The 17,319-nt window shown below is 39.9% G+C and overlaps 1 long non-coding RNA gene across 2 annotated transcripts in view; it reads left to right on the top strand.

The window, feature by feature from the left end:
• LOC114228577 (uncharacterized) overlaps window positions 1–11,606 on the top strand; it is a 33,056-nt gene extending 21,450 nt beyond the window's left edge. Inside the window, exons 1-5 of one of the 2 annotated variants that reach the window (XR_008556507.1) lie at window positions 6,176–6,257; window positions 7,088–7,187; window positions 7,762–7,870; window positions 8,818–8,943; window positions 11,481–11,606. This is a non-coding gene — a long non-coding RNA (uncharacterized LOC114228577). Of the gene's footprint in view, window positions 1–6,175; window positions 6,258–7,087; window positions 7,188–7,761; window positions 7,871–8,817; window positions 8,944–11,480 lie in introns of those variants that run through there. The other variant, XR_008556506.1, reaches the window with a different exon arrangement.
• The last annotated feature ends 5,713 nt before the right edge of the window (window positions 11,607–17,319 follow it).

The following is a 17,319-nucleotide window of genomic DNA, read 5'->3' as shown; positions in this document are numbered from 1 at the left end:
GGCTCCAGATGCAGGGCTCACCACTGGTGGCTGGCGAGCTGGGGTGCGGCGCAAGCCTCTCCTGATCAGGAGTGACTGGGCGCAAGCCCACAGCAGGTGCCCCGATGAGCGGAGCAGCAGGCAGGAGCAGAAGGCATTGTTGGACTGCGGGTTTCAGCTGATCCCTGCAGGCCACCCAGAGGGATCCCACCTGAGCACGAATTCATGTACCAGGCCTCTAGTTATAAATATATAACCCCTTAATATTGTAGGGATCAGTTGAGCATTCATGCTCAGTTCTGCCCCCAGAGGGATTGCAAATGTAACTACTTACTTGACGGAGAATGTTTCAGGCTATGTCTGTACCTTCGTTGCTGCTCTTACCATGAAATTCAATGTCCCCCTACCTCATGACCCAACCATCAGTTCCCCTTCATTCTCAGCCCAATTTCACTTCCACATTCACAAGTATCATTGACATTGGCTTTGGTGTAATATGGAACACATATGAATTCCAGTGCTGGCCCTGACACTTAAGTCATTCTGTTATTAAGCCTCAGTTTCCTCATCTGCAAAATGACAGCCTTACCTACTTTGAAGGTTTTGGGATAGAATTAATGAAGGATGGATGTAAAGCATCTAACTCACTGTACCGAATCCAAAAGTATCCTTAAATTAATAAATGGTGACTCTTGCTCTAACCGGTTTGGCTCAGTGGCTAGAGCGTCGGCCTGCAGACTGAAGGGTCCCAGGTTCGATCCCGGTCAAAGGCATGTACCTTGATTGTGGGCACATCCCCAGTGGGAGGTGTGCAGGAGGCAGCTGATCGATGTTTCTCTCTCAACGATGTTTCTAACTCTCTATCCCTCTCCCTTCCTCTTTGTAAAAAAAAAAAAAAAACAAACAATAAAATATATTTAAAAAATAAATAAATGATGACTGTTATCTGTCACATATCTCTGTATTACCTGGCACAGGGGAGGTCATGCGACACACACTCAGTAAATATATTTTGGATTGGATTAGAGAGAAATGTTGTCAAAGGTTGGAAGAATAAAACATGAGAAATCACATACAAAACTGGATCTGTGGCCAATAACTTCCTCTTTAGGTTCCTTTCTCTCCTTTAAAGTTTTTTACTTGCCTTATAAAAAGGGGCATGAGTTGGTGCAGGAAACCCAAGGTAGTGGGCAAATTAAGCATATATTTATTTCTAGGAATTTCGGGAGTTTTTTCCCATCTGGGGAGAGGGACTGTAGCTGAGGGAAATAGGGGTCATGAGGAGTTAAGGACACTTACTTTCATTGTTTCTGTTCTTCCTTCCCAAACAAATGGCAGTGTAAATATGTCACTGTGCTTAACACCTTACCTTCTAGGATCAGGGATAAATTTATTTATGGGACCTTGAGATTCTCAGGTCATATGACATTACACAAAGTTTATGAAGAGAATGAGGCTTCTTTTTTAAAGTTCAAGAGCAGGCTTGCCCTGGCTGGTGTTGCTCAGTTGTTTGAGCATCATCCCACTCCACCAAGAGGTTGCAGGTTCTATTCACCTGTCAGGGCACATACCCTGGTTGCGGGCTCGATCTCCAGTAGGGGATATATAGGAGGCAGCCAATCGATGTTCCCCTCTCACATCGATATTTCTCTTTCTCCCTCTTCCTCCCCCCCCTCTCTAAAAATCAATAAAAAATATATTTTTTAAAGATAGCAGGTTTTTTTGTGAAGTGATGCTTCAAAATATATCAGTATTTGTACATTTGAAACTATGTCTATAGATAACAATACTGTATACTTTTAAAATTTGCTAAGAGGGTAGGTCTTATATTAAGTATTCTTATCACACACAAAAAAATAATCAATGCAATTCATTAAACTAACAGAATAAAGGAGAAGAACCAAATGATCATTTCAACTCGGGGTGAAGGAAGAGAAAGAGAAAGAAACTATGATCTCTACTCTCCACTTGAAGAAATGTGATCCTGCAGTTTCTTGTGCCATGTGTAATCCAGGAGGGAGGAAATTGGCTTAAAGCCATGATTCCAAAATTTTAGACTAGATTGTTTTCTTATGTGGGTATTCATCAAAAGAAATGACCAAATAATACCCTAGCTGGTTTGGCTCAGTGGATAGAGCGTCGGCCTGTGGACTGAAGGGTCCTGGGTTCAATTCCAGTAGGGGGCGTACAGGAGGCAGTTGATCAATTATTCTCTCTCATCATTGATGTTTCAATCTCTCTTTCCCTCCCTCTCTGAAAGCATTAAAAAATATTTTAAAAAAAGAAGAAGTGACCAAACAAATAAATTTGAAATACAGATTTCAGTTGCTTAATTTATCAGGGACTCTTTCTGAAATGTGTGTATATGTGTTTGTTAGTAGGTGTCCTATGAATGATATCACAAGGCATGTTTTAAATATACTCTTTGAGTTTCTAATATATGTACCTTTTTAGAGGATGGAAGAAGAACAACAATGGGAAAGTTCAAGGTTACCTCAGAAGAAAAAGGGAAAAAAGTTAGTGGAACGCTCCAGATGGAGATATCTCAAGTCTGCGGCACCTTATCAAACTGACAGAAAAGCAAAAACCTCTTCTTCACGTGATACAGAACAGAACAGATTCAAATGTGAATGCTACTACTGCCTGAAATATGTGGGCACCACTTCTGGAATCTCAACTGGGAAGGAAGCAACCACCTCTCATTCTTTCTCCTGTGATAAGCTTATACAGCAACTCCACAACTTAAAGCTCAACTCAGATAACACCCCACCCCCTCTCTGACAAGAGAGAGCAGGAAAGGGATGAGAAGAGACAAAAAACAGAGAGCAAAAAAGCAAAAGGATTTTTCAGAGGTTCCTAAAAGAATGGGCAGATTAAATCTAAGACTTTCACCCTCAGGCGAAGAAAGATCAGAAGAGGTGGGTTCATGCGTGCCAACATTGCCAACCCCTCAGGTGGAACGCTTTTGGGAACAGAGAACAAATAACAGCATCCAGCCTATGCCAAAGACTTACCAGCTGGTGAGTCAATCCAGCTCCAGAAATATAGCCATCTTTCCTTTAGTAATTTTAGGACCACCTTGGGGCATGCTGGGAGCGGTTCCTCCATGGCAAGAGCAACTAGATAGCAATGTTTCCATACTCTCCACAATACTCTTCCCTTAGTGCAAAGACATCATTTTTCCTCTTTGGGTTTCGACTTTTCTTCCCTTACCTTGTCGCCAATAAATTATAAATCATCTGTGTAGTATTTCTGGCTCGTTTTTTAAAAATACTGTCATTACATTTTGTTGATTGAATCCCAGAAGAAGCACTAGGTCTGATGGTGTGTGTGTGTGTGTGTGTGTGTGTGTGTGTGTGTGTGTCTGTTCTTTTTTTTTTTAATTTTTAAAAATCATTATATATGCACAGGGAAGTTGCAAAGATAGTGCAGGTAGGTCTTATGTACCCTTCACCCCGTCTCCCTTAAGATATTTACTATTCATATATCCCCCAAGGTAATTATATCTTGCAGAACTGTCATACCATATCAAAACCAGGAAATTGGCCGAGACCGGTTTGACTCAGTGGATAGAGCATCGGCCTGCGGACTCAAGGGTCCCAGGTTTGATTCCGGTCAAGGGCATGTACCTTGGTTGCGGACACATCCCCAGTAGGAGGTGTGCATGAGGCAGCTGATCGATGTTTCTCTCTCATCGATGTTTCTGACTCTCTATCCCTCTCTCTTCCTCTCTGTAAGAAATCAATAAAATAAAAAAACAAAAACAAACAAAAAAAAACCCACAGGAAATTGGCATTGGCACAAAGCATGTGTATGATGCTATGTGATATTGTCATATGTGTAGCTTTGTGTAACCACAACTACAATCAAGAGGCAAAACTCTGTTCTAGCTGGTTTGGCTCAGTGGATAGAGCGTGGGCCTGCAGACTGAAGGGTCCCGGATTCAATTCCGGTCAAGGGCACATGCCTGGATTGCAGGCTCAATCCCCAGTAGGGGACGTGCAGGAGGCAGCCGGTTGATGATTCTCTCTCACCATTGATGTTTCTATCTCCCTTCCTCTCTGAAATCAATAAAAATATTTTTTTAATTTTTAAATATATTTTATTGATTTTTTTACAGAGAGGAAGGGAGAGGGAGAGGGAGTTAGAAACATTGATGAGAGAGAAACATTGATCAGCTGCCTCCTACACACCCCCTACTGGGGATGTGCCCGCAACCAAAGTACATGCCCTTGACCAGAATCGAACCTGGGACCCTTCAGTCTGCAGGCCAACGCTCTATCCACTGAGCCAAATGAGTTAGGACAATAAAAATATATTTTTTAAAAGAGGCAAAACTCTCCCATCACCACAAAGATCTTCCTTGTGCCACTTCTTTGTAGTCACACCTACAGCCTTCCCTAGTACCATCCCTAAGCAACCACTAAACTGCTCTCCATCTTTATAACTGTTTCATTTTCAGATTGTTACATAATAAGAAATGCAAAAGAGGGGGAGGCAGGAGGAGGAGGTGGGTAAAGGGGTAAATGGGAGGAAGCCTGCAATAATGTCAACATTAAAAGTTTTTAATAAAAAAATGTAATCATGCAGTATGTGACCTTTTGGAATTGGATTTTTTTTTTTTACTCAGCATAGCTCTTGAGGTCCATATAAATTGTTGTATGTATCAAAAGTTCATTTCATTTTATTGCTGAGTAGTATTCCATGATATGGATGTACCACAGTTTCTTTACCCATACATATGTTGGTGAACATTTTGATTTTCAGATTTTAGCTATTACAAATAAAGCTGCTATGAACAGTGGTATACAAGTTTTTGTGTGGATATAAGTTTTCATTTATCTGGGATAAAGACTCAGGAGTATAATTGTTGGGTCATATGTTCAGTGTAGGTTTAGTTTTTTTAACAAAATATTTTTATTGATTTCAGAGAGGAAGAGAGAGATAGAAATATCAATGATGAGAGGGAATCATTGATCGGCTTCCTCCTGCACATTGGATTGAGCCAGCAACCCAGGCATGTGCCCTTGACCGGAATCAAACCTGGGACCCTTTGGTCTGCAGGCCGACGCTATAACCACTGAGCCAAACTGGCTAGGACTTAGTTTTTAGTTTTTTGGGTTTTTTTAAGAAACTGCCCAACTAATTGCCAGAGTGTCTTCCTTTTCATGTACCCACCATCAGTGTATGAGACATTCAGTTTCTTCTAATCCTATCCTGCATTTGTTATTTTTATTATTATTTTTATTTAGCTGTTATAATACTTGCATACCCATAAAGCAGCACTATGTTAATTTGCATTTCCCTAGATGGTGAATATATTTTCATGTGTTTGTTAGCCACCCATATGTCCTCTTCTGTGAAATGTCTTTGTGTCTTTTTCCCATTTTCTAACAGGTACGTTCGTATTTTCACTATTTTGAGAGTCCTTGATATATTCAAGATATGGGTCCGTTGTCAGATATGTGCTTGCAAATGTTTTGTCACAGCCTGGAGCTTGTCTTTTCATCCTCTAAACAGGGACTATATAATTTCTTTTCTTTTGTGAATTGTGCTTTTGTTGCATTTGTCTCACCATGTGACAGAGAACTGAGCCTAAATCCCAGCTCCGTTATCTGAGGGTATTGCTAAGCCATACACTGACCGAATGACCACAGGTATTTTCAGAGAAACGGTGACCGTGTGGAGATGTATGCACGGTAACACAAGCAAACCAGTTAAGAAAACAGGGGTGAATGTATTTAATTTATGGAAGTGAGCGAATTCCTTGTATGCATGACACAAATCCCAGATTCAGAAGGCAGTGAATATGTGTAAACATGGTATTAAAATATGTTTCTGTCATGACCATGTTTTTGAGACATGTTCTCCATTAATATTACACTTAGCTTGTCTGTCCACAAAGTTTCTAGAAGCATTAGAATGATTGGGGGGAAAAAAAACACTTCAAGTCCATTTTCTTGTCTACTGCTGATCTGGTGGTTTCAATGCTCTGTGGCTTTACCAGGAGAACCTCAACTCCTGTCTCAGGAGCCCAAGTCAGGGCACATGCCCATAGCTGCGCATGCTCATACCTGCGCATGCCCATTTCAGAGCATGCCCACTGCTGCGTGTGCCCATAGCTGCGCATGCGCTTTTCAGACCTTGCGCATTGTTGCGCAAGCCTAAGTCCGTTGCTGCGCATGCGCCTTGGTGTCTGAGTTCTGAGTGGGGAACTGCGCAACAGGCGGCCGTGTTCCTTCCATTTTGATTATTTCACGCTGGTTGATATCCAACAGGTAGGTCCACAGAGCAGCCCTCCGGGACAGAGTGAGAGGAGAAGGCCCGCGGGTTTCGGTGGGGGCAGGGCTGCGGGTCCTGTGGCCTCCTAGGGGGAAGGTCCTCGAGGTCAGCGCCTTTGTCCTCTCGGGCATCATGGCCGCCATGGCCCTTGAAGTCCTAGTGTGACCTGGACTAGGAGGGTGCGGGGCCGACCAGGGCAGGGGTCCGATAAAGGGTTTCGGGGACATTATTTCGGGTGTCTGGGTCCCGGAGGCACCTGGAACGGCCCACAGAACACAGAATCCACAGTCCTCCTTGGGGCCCTGGGAAGGGGGGGGGGGGGGGGCGGCAAAGGAAGGGCCTAGAAACGGGAATGCTGAGGGCCTGCCCCGCCGAGGCCCTGGAACTGCGTCCCCTCCCTCCCGAGGTGTGTAGCGCCCCAAGCAGAGTCCCGAGGGAGAAACGGGCACCGCCCTCGGTATGGCAAAGACTTTTGAGAAAACAGAGACATTAAGTCAAGAAATGAGCCTGTCTGTACTTTCCCACAAAACGTTATTGATGGGGGGAGAAGGTGCCCAGTAAATAGGAGTATGACAAAATAAGTTACTCAAGTTCTTTCATTCATGAGTTTAGTTGTGAAACCAGACTTAATCAGAAAAGTTCTCTGTTTTTCACCACATGCGTAAGGCTGATTGTATGCCTGTTTGATGCTCACATAAACAAGGGCCTATTTGGTGTTATTAGAAACCATGAGCATTTGCCTGGGACTGACCTTGAAAGTACTTTTGAAATTAAAAATAAAATTACAGATACAGCTATCATCTTAAGTGAATTTTCTAAATCTCAGTATTTCAGTGTGAAATATGAGTGAGCAAGCAAAATCAGCATCCAAACCTAAAGAAGAAGGAGATGATCAAGAGTTTTCACACTTGGTTGAACCTATGACTGTAAGTGCTTTGATATTTCATGTTTTCTATTAGCAGATATTTATTTTGGGGGAACTGTTTTTGAGTTAGTATAGATACACTGATGAAAGTCTTCCATGCTGATAAGAAGTAAAAATTGAATCTCATGAAGGAAACATTGATCCAGGAGGATTACATTCTAATGTTGCCTAGATAGATGTTGTTATGATTCCCGGAAATTGCACAACTCCTTTCTCATGTTTAACAACAGATTGTTCACATCCACCCCAGTGTAGATTAAAATAGCTTCTTAAGTCCTTGTTGATAACTTTTCTTGGAGTAGCCTCTCATGGGAAGAATAACTTTGTTAAGAATAATTATATAGAACTAGAGGCCTGATGCATGAAATTCGTGCAAGGCGCTCGGCCCTTGCAGCCGCGGCAACTTGCCTCAGCCCTTGTAGCCCCGACTTCATCCAGAAGGTCATCCGGATGTCCGGTCTAATTAGCATATTATGCTTTTATTATTATAGATAGTACTGGAAAATGTCACTAGACTTACTTATGGTTACATTATTTATGTGTTACGTATATTTATATTATTGACATTCCCCTAGGCCCAGCAGCCCAGTGATGAGCAACTTGAACAAGCAGAGCCACCAGTTGAGAATCAGGATATTATACCTGGTCAAGAGCCAGAAGATGCAAGAGTATCTGAGGTGCAAGGTGAAAAGAAAGGGAAGAAGACTGCCTGTGGGGGGAAGAATTGTATGCGTGCATCATGCATTATGACACACCAGTAATAGGAGGAAATACAACATTAGAGAAGATATTAAACATTTTCTACAATTTGGCTGGAAAATTAAAGCAAGCCTGCAGCCAAGTGCAGTTAACCTACTTCATAAATGAGAAAACTGAAGCTTGGTAATTGTCTTACCAAAGAGCATTTGAATGGTGGAGAAAGAACTCATGTTTCACCCCAAAGTTTGTGTTCTTTCTACTATCCATGTTGCTATAAGAAAATGTGATTTTGTTTCACGTGCTTAATATTCAAATTTTTGTGCTGTAAGATAGCTCAGTACTGGCACAGGAATAGACTCAGTTCAAGGGAATAAAGTCTAGATAAGGATAGAGTCTAGAAAAAGAGTTTAATGAATGGTAGCCATTGTTTACTTTGATTGATATTTTTATGTGGTAGCTTGGTAAAAGCTGGATAGTTCAAGGTATTGGCACACAGGTATCTGGTTTAGTGTTATTATGTAAGTGGCTTTTAAATGTTGGCTAAATCATTTTATGGTTAACAAAGTAAAAAGATTTTGTTCCTAAAATTAAATGCTAGTGAGAGACACGAATTCTGCCTTGAGCCCACAATCTAGTCAGAGAGACTTAAATCACTGATTTAATGTGAAAAATATAATGACAAATACAATAATAAAAGTACAGAAAGAGCAACTAAATTGTCTGAGGACAGTGTTGAGAAAGAAAAAGGGTAATGACTTTTGAAAAACCTTGCTTTCCTTTTTTCTGGCACCAGAGTCCTGAAATAACCCCTTTTGGGGTTCTAATGTATCATATTTATCACCACACTAGCCTACAGGCTTTCCTTGTATAATACTGACAGGATGAAAAAATATATATACAGTGCTTAAATTGATAACCGTTTTATTTGTAAGGGCCTGTCCTGGAGGCTGAGCCACAGGAACCGACTCTGGAAGACACTAGGGATCAGTGTGGAGATGGTCCTAACATCATGGAGCACATTCTATCAAATTTGGAGCCTGTTACAGTGCCGGAAGCAGGTATGTGATTCATTCAGAATGAAAGTTAATGAGGTTTCTGTTTTTCACAATATTTTTATTATTATAGAGGTATCATTACTGATACTTTAGCCTATGTATAAATATTCTTTGAAAGGTAGTTTCAATTCCACATGCATGACTTATAAACTATGAGAGATAGAAACAAATTTGGTCAAATCCATATCCTATCCTATATAATAAAAGCCCAGTGACCAAACAGCAGAAAGACCAGTCGACCAGTCGCTATGATGTGCACTGACCATTAGAGGGCAGACGCTCAATGCAGGAGCTGCCCCCTGGTGGTCAGTGCACTCCCACAGTGGGAGTGCTGCTTGGCTGACCGGGATGAGTGGTGCTCCCACAGTGGGCTGATCCCCGCAGGCCATGCCCCTCACCAGTGCACAAATCCCATGCACTGGGCCTCTAGTTGAATTATAAAACGTGAAGACATTTTTCTTATTGTTTAATATTAAGTCCTTTAATGAACAGCTAATAATTTCCAGATACTATTATAAAGGTCTGCTTTTTACAAGTATATAGTACATTTGTAATACAGATCAATTTGTGTGAAACATGTTGAAGCATGGAAGTAGGTTCGAATACCAGCTCTAACATAATTTGTATGACTCTGTACAATCTCTTTCTAACCCCCATTTTGTTATTATAAAAAATAAAGTTGAAATCAGGTATTGAATAATAAATTTCAATTTGTATTTTTGCATTCTCTGGTTCTGTTGAATACAATGCATAGGATACAATGATAACCTGCTTCTCATGAGGTTTTTTTTTATCATAAATCATCAAACACTAGTCAGAGTCAAATTATAACATCTGAGATGAAGTTTCATGGCTTCTAAGAAAGTGAACGTTCTACTTGATGTTTGTTTTTCCATATGGAGACCTAGATCTTGTCTTAGATTCTGTCAATTTTTTTCATTTTTCTGATTCTAAATAATAATTTTATTTAAAATTCTCCCCCAAATGAAGCCTCAAATGACTGAATAATAAAATGGCAGGAAACAGTCTAGTTTCTAGTTTTTGCATTTGAATAGTAGGGACCAATACACATAATCAGTGATGTTCAAGGTGGGGATTAGTAAGATACATATGATAAACACACTCCCTATCTCTACCATCAGTCTTAATGAGCTACTGTTTCAATAAAAAAATATCACCTCTAATCATGTCAAAGGTTGTATATCTCCAGTTTTTGTACTTGAAACCCCAACTGATAAGATTTGAAGTTCAAAGTCTATATAGGTGATGTATTTTCTGAATAAGCAACATAAGTATTTCTTACACTTGTGTCTTCCAAAGTGCGTACTTTCAATTACAGAGGTACTGAATTTAAAGGAGACACTTGAGTTTAGGAGAAAAATTATCCTGCATTATCTCCTATTTGTGTTCACTCTACATTTCTGATTCATTCCATCAGAATATTTGCATTAAAATATTGTTTTCAGAATATGTTCACAAACCAATTGAATACAGCTAAAATACATTCATGTGTACAAGATGCTCACACATGTTAAGTATATTATATATTAAAAATGAATACATTCTTGAACTCTAAACATTTTTAAAATATGGATGAAATTTGCTAGGAAAACAAAAATTATTTAACAGACCACAGGAGTAACTGCATATCTAAACATTAAACAAACTATGGGTGGACTTTTAAAATTTGTCTAAGTTACTCCTTAAAAGCACATATCTTTTAGAAGCAAATAATGATCTACATGTGAGATCATTCCCTTCCTTATGTGTGTTGTCTCTCTCCCTCTCCCTCGTGCCCTCTTCTTGCCAGATCTCAAGAAATGGTAGTATTTTCCTTCATATTCTGTTGTCCCCATAATGATATGGCTTAAAACTAATGTGGCCATATAGTTTATTTTGTAAACCAAAACACCTTTAACTGCATAAAGCTGCATTAATTATAATTAAATCAGGGATATGAGTGGAAAAGAGGACAAATTATTATACTAATTAAAACAAACACATAAAGCCTGAAATAGCTCAAAGAAACATTTTTGCACTTTTCCACAATACAGAGAAAACAATTGAACTGGCTTTTCTATTTACTTTACCTAAGCAGTTCCAAGTAGGGCATTATTATTTTGCCTATCCTTTTTTTTTTTTCAGAGTGTTATTTCTAGTCAAAACATCTAAAATTATACTTTAAATTTTTTATTTTGTTTGCTAGGTTTTCACTTTACTTGCATTTTTACTAAAGTTACAGGATTTTTGCTTTCTACTTAAATCTCACTTTAAATAGTTTTCTTTGATTTCATCTGTTCTGAAGTCTTGGTGTCCTACACCGCTAGAAAGAGTGGTATGTTTTAAAATATCATTAATATATCTTAAAGTCTACCTCCAAAGTCTTTACAGAGGTTTAAGTATATGTAAGCCAAAGGATCACCCTTAGAATTCTAGTTTTAGTCAGCTTATAAAACCCAAACTGTAGTGTCCTTTGTATATCTATAATGTAAATAAAACTCTGCTAAGTGATGTTCCCAACTGTTATGTTTACATTATAGGTGAAGGGCAACCTTACCTGTAAATGAAGACAAGCAGAAGCCATGCACCATACATGCTGTCCTTATTTTGGAAATTGGACTATTTAAGTCCTCTCAATAAAGTTTGACAGTTTTCTCAAAAAGAATTCTTGCTCATGTACTGTTAAATTTATTCCTAGATGTTCGATGATATCATAAATTGTGTCTTTTTCTGAAATTTTATATTCCGTTGGTCTGATATATAAAGGTACATTTTTTTAGATATTGATGCTTTATCCTGAAACCTTGCCGAATAATGTTCATTAATTTCCAGTTCCCCCATCTTTCTCATGAGTAATCAGTGAAAGTACATTCAGAAGAACTTGCAGGAAGATGTACTGACCCCTTGTATCTGTGACTCTCAAGAGTTCCATACTCACATGCTAGCCCTCACTGGGCCCTTATCAACTTGTTAAAATGTTAACTGAAGTCTTCTCATCCACTTGTATGATGTCCCCGTACTCTGACTATCTCTGGCCTAGGTGAGTCAGCGAAGCTACAGGCTTTCTGGACAACTGTTAGTCCCACAGGGAACTAATACTCAACATATCCACACTAAACTCATCTTCCCTCTGCTCTGAAAATGTGCACTCTTCTAGTGTAGCCTAACATAGTGAATTTCGCTCTATCAGTTTTTAACAAGCCAGACATCTTTAAGGCCATATATTACTTTGAGAGACTTACTCTGGCCCCTCAAACTAAGGTGGGTTTCTCCTGCTATGCACAGAGCAGAGACTACAGAAAACTCTATTTTAATGAGCACTCTACCCACCATTGATTGTTTCATTACCTTGTTCTCCAGTGCCATGTATGTTTTGCTTGCCTCTTAAACCCAAGTACTAATGCAGTTTCTGGCACCCAGTTTTGGGGAAAGAAAACTGTGTCACCATTATAAAAGGACTAATAAACCAGTGTGTATATGGACATAATTTTCCAGTTCATCAAGCAGAGTTTGAACCTTAGTGAACAGATAAAACTAAAGGACTTGAAATTTTAACTAATTAGAACATGTTGACTATTGAACTCCTTAGCCAATGTGGAAATCAATAAAATGTTAACATGGGTTGGAAGGAGAATTGATAAACAAGGATGTATACACTGAGTGGCCAGATTATTATGATCTCTGAACGCATAATAATCTGGCCACTCAGTGTATATCCTATATAATAAAAGGCTAATAGACAAATTGTCCCCTTGACCAGGAGTTCAACCAGCAGGCAGGCTGGCCCCAACCACCCATGTCCCCTCCCCCTGGCCAGGCTGGCCAGACCGCACCCATGCACGAGTTCATGTACCGGGCCTCTAATACACACACACACACACACACACTGAGTGGCCAGATTATTATGATCTCTGAACGCATAATAATCTGGCCACTCAGTGTATATTCATGTAAATATATACTTAAAATGGGTTTGTTAATAGATACAAACGTGGTTAACAGCCTAAAAAGCCATAAACTATAAGATTTGGGGTTATCTTTTCAACCTGATGTAAATTGCCTCTCTGCGCTCTATACCACACAAACTTCACTTGCATTGACATAGAAACAATTTGTATTTCACTCAGACAAGAATTATTTTCATTTCCACCAGTTTTCTTCAAAGTGACCTCTACCTCTACAGAATTGTAAAAGATCCCAGCCAATAGAAAGTCAATCAATACTATAATACCCAGGACTGCACTAAAAGAACACCCAAATTTTGGATAAATTTTCAAGGTCTCCTCCATTGTGGGTACAAATAATTTCACAAAATGCCTGCTCTCATTTAATTTGGCATAATTATTTTCATAAGTAATATGTAAATTACTTTTAGCTAGTATAACTATTTTTTAATAATATTGACATCAATAAATTTGATTTTCAAATCTACACTAGTAAAATATTAAGCAATTCCTAATCCCTAATGATGAAATCTTCCAGAAAGTTGTCATAATGAATCTTGAATTAGATCTTTAAGAATGTCTTGTATTATTTATTCTTCTACCCTAAGAATAGAAAACCAAGCCCAAGAAATTAACTTTGCCATATTTCACTTGAAGCCCCTGTAAATTTCAGAGGGTTTTCTCTCTTAAAATCCCCCCAAATCTATGGTTCCTTACCACCTCAAAGAATGGAGCCCCACCCTGTAAGTTAGGTATGAGGATTGTTTTCCAGGGAATATGTTGCAGGCACTAGCTCACATGTAAAGTCAACACTTGCTTAGCAGTGGACTTGATGTAACTAATTCAGTGAGAATCATTCAGAGGTGACACTTAAAGCATTGCCTGGGTCCACAATGATTTGCACAACAGTCTTCAATGAGAGGTGGAGGGGACCTCCCTTCCAACAGGGAATATTCAGCAACATCTGCAGACATTTTTCCATTGTCACACCTGGAGAGTGTAGGTTACTTCTAAAACCTAGTGAATAGAGCGAGAAACCAAGATGGTGGCATAGGTAAACACCTGAACTGCTGCCTCATACAACAATTTCAAAACTACAACTAAAAGACAAAACAGACATCATCCAGAACCACAGGAAGGCTGGCTGAGTGGAAATTCTACAACTAGAAGGAAAGAGAAAAGCACACTGAAACTCACATGAGCTGTGGAAGGAAGAAGTACGGAGGCGCATGGGCGGAGAGGGCTGGCAACTGAGTACTCCGCTGGCTTTCTTAATCAGGAGGGAGACAAAAGCTCCCGACTGCTCTGAACTCCAGTTCCGGGCGAGACTCTGGGGACCCAGACTCGAATGGGGAGAAACTGGACTGTCTGGCAGTGGGCGAAACTCGAGGGCGGCTTTCTCTCAGAGGTGCTTGCATCGATTACCACGGGACACTGAGACCCAGGGGCCTCTTAGGGCAGGGCTGATGGGAAGCCATTGCTGTTTGCTCCGCCCTGAGATCCCGCCCCATCCAAGCTGAGAGCAGAGGCTTTTTCATATGAATGGCCTGGTCCTTTGAATTCTAAACTTACCTAATAAACTGCAGCTGAGTCAGAGAGACCCAGAACATCCAAAATAAGGCCCAAGGCCCTACAGCAGCTTGCATTGCTTTACAGCTGGGCCTCATCTGGGCACCTCCAAAACCCAAACAAAGAAGAGGAATCTGCAGATCTCTCCATAGCTCCTGCTGTGTGGTCTCAGGCAGAGGCTAAATTAGCACTTCCTTGGAGATCCAAGAGTCAGTGTACCCAGGGGTCAGAGTGGGACCATCCAGATCACAACTCCTCAGATCCATAAGGGACACACTCAGGGGGCAGACTCAGTGAGCATCAAAGCCCCACTGAAGCAAGTCCTGTCTCATAAGGGTATTTCCAGCACAGAAGTTCTCCCATCGTAGACACAGCTGATCCTCACAGCCAATTGGCCTGGAGGTCAATTCCTCCCAGTGATACCAACAACAATCAAGGCTTAATTACAACAAGACTGTGCACACAGCCCATAAAGGGGTGCACCAAGAGTGTCCACCTCAGGTAACTGGGGAGGCTGAGCCACTGGGCCCTATAGGACACCTGGCACACAAAGCCACTCTATCAACACAGGGAAGCAGCCAAAATGTGGAGACAAAGAAACAGGTCACAAATGAAAGAAATGGAGGAAAGCAAATGACTGGATATAGAGTTCAAAACCACGGTTATAAGATTTTTCAAGAATTTTCTAGAAAAGACCGATAAGTTTAGCACAACCCTTGAGGATATGAAAAAAAGGACCAACTAGAAATTAAGCATACACTGACTGAAATAAAAAATAATATACAGAGATCCAACAGCAGACTAGAGGAACACAAGAATCAAGTCAAAGATTTGAAATACACAGAAGCAAAAAACACCCAACCAGAAAAGAAAAAAGAATCCAAAAATATGAAGATAGTGTAAGGAGCCTCTGGGACAACTTCAAGCGTACCAACATACGGATTATGCAGGTGCCAGAAGAATAGAGAGAGCAAGATACTGAAACCCTATTTGAAGAAATAATGACTGAAAAATTCCCCCACCTGGTGAAAGAAATAGACTTACAAGTCCAGGAAGCGCAGAGAACCCCAAACAAAAGGAATCCAAAGAGGACCACACCAAGACACATCATAATTAAAATGCCAAGGGCAAAAGACAAAGAGAGAATATTAAAAGCAGCAAGAGAAAAACAGTTACCTACAAGGGAGCACCCATACAATTGTCAGCTGATATCTCAACAGAAACTATGCAGGCCAGATGGGAGTGGCAAGAAATATTCAAAGTGATGAACAGCAAGAACCTACAATCAAGATTACTCTACCCAGCAAAGCTATCATTCAGAATTGAAGGTCAGGTAAAGAGCTTCACAGATAAGAAAAAGTTAAGGGAGTTCATCACTGCCAAACCAGTATTATATGAAATGCTGAAAGGTATTCTTTAAGAAGAGGAAGAAGAAGAAAAAGGTAAAGATAAAAATTATGAACAACAAATACATATCTATCAACAAGTGAATCTAAAAATCAAGTGGATAAAAAATCTGATGAACAGAATAAACTGGTGAATATAATAGAATCAGGGGCATAGAAAGGGAGTGGACTGACAATTCTCGGGGGGAAAGGGGTGTGAGGGGTGCGGGAAGAGACTGGACAAAAATCGTACACCTATGGATGGGGACAGTGGGGGGGGGAGGTAAGGGCAGAGGGTAGGGTGGGAACCGGGTGAGGGGAGCTATGGGGGGAAAAAAGAGGAAGAATTGTAATAATCTGAACAATAAAGATTTATTAAAAAACAAACAAAATAAAACCTAGTGAATAGAAGCTGCTAAGATCCAATAATTCACAGGACAGCTCCCTAGCCCACACACAAAATAATTACCTGACTCAAATGTCAATAGTTCCAAGATTAAGGCACCCTGCCCCAGAGAATTAGTTATTAAACTTACTCAGAAAATTATGGAAATCATTAAGTAAGAAGCATATGAAATAAACTTGCAGATGTCAATGCCTTTCATATATAAAAATACTCAGAGCATGTGATGGTAGAGAAAATCTTACAGTTTGTATATGTGATAATCAATTTTTAATTCTAAAAATCTGTGAGCAGTTATTTTTTGATATGCACTGATTGCTTGGGTTATTTGCTTCATGTGCAGTGGTGAAAACAACAAAAATAATGATGATGCTTTATATTTCCAAAGCACTCTTAATTTATTTTACCAGATGTTCCCAATAGCTGTGCCTTTACTCTTGAATGTTAAGTAAGTTCATGGCTGGGACCACAGTGTTCCGTTGCCATGGTTTCCCTGGATTTCATAAACTGTTGCTTAGCAATCCTACTCATCATCCAGCTACTTTCTCTTTGTACTGTCTACACAGTTTGTCCTCAGTAAAACGTAGCTGAGCCTCTTAACAAGGGAATATACTAGTACTAGTCCCCGAACATAATTTCATCTTTCCTTGTATTTTCTTCTTTTTAAAAAGTCAGGATGCCAGATGTCAGAGAGCTTTATAGTTTAGTTGTAAAAATAAGATCTGTGTTGTCAAATACACCTGGATTAATATCCTGGGTTTGCTGATTTATTAGCAATTTGACCTGCAGTCTGTCATTTAATCTCTCTGTGTCTCCTAGCCCTTATCTGTTAAGTGTGATAATTATATTCATATCATAGGTATAGTGTGAGGATTAAATCAGATAATACATCAAAAATGCTAAGTGACAAATGTCAGACAGAAAAGGCCAAGCATCTTTTTTTGCTATATTGATATAAATAACAGGAGAAAAACTGGGAAAATCACAAATATGTGGAAATCAACACATTCCTGAACAACCAATGGATCACAAAATAAATTAAAAGGGAAACAGAAAAGTTTTTGAGGCAATCAAGTGT

The sequence above is a fragment of the Eptesicus fuscus genome, chromosome 1 (assembly GCF_027574615.1).
Source record: "Eptesicus fuscus isolate TK198812 chromosome 1, DD_ASM_mEF_20220401, whole genome shotgun sequence".
Classification (NCBI taxonomy): domain Eukaryota; kingdom Metazoa; phylum Chordata; class Mammalia; order Chiroptera; family Vespertilionidae; genus Eptesicus; species Eptesicus fuscus.
Note: the sequence above shows the minus strand (reverse complement) of the source record. Positions and strands in the feature narration are given on the sequence as shown.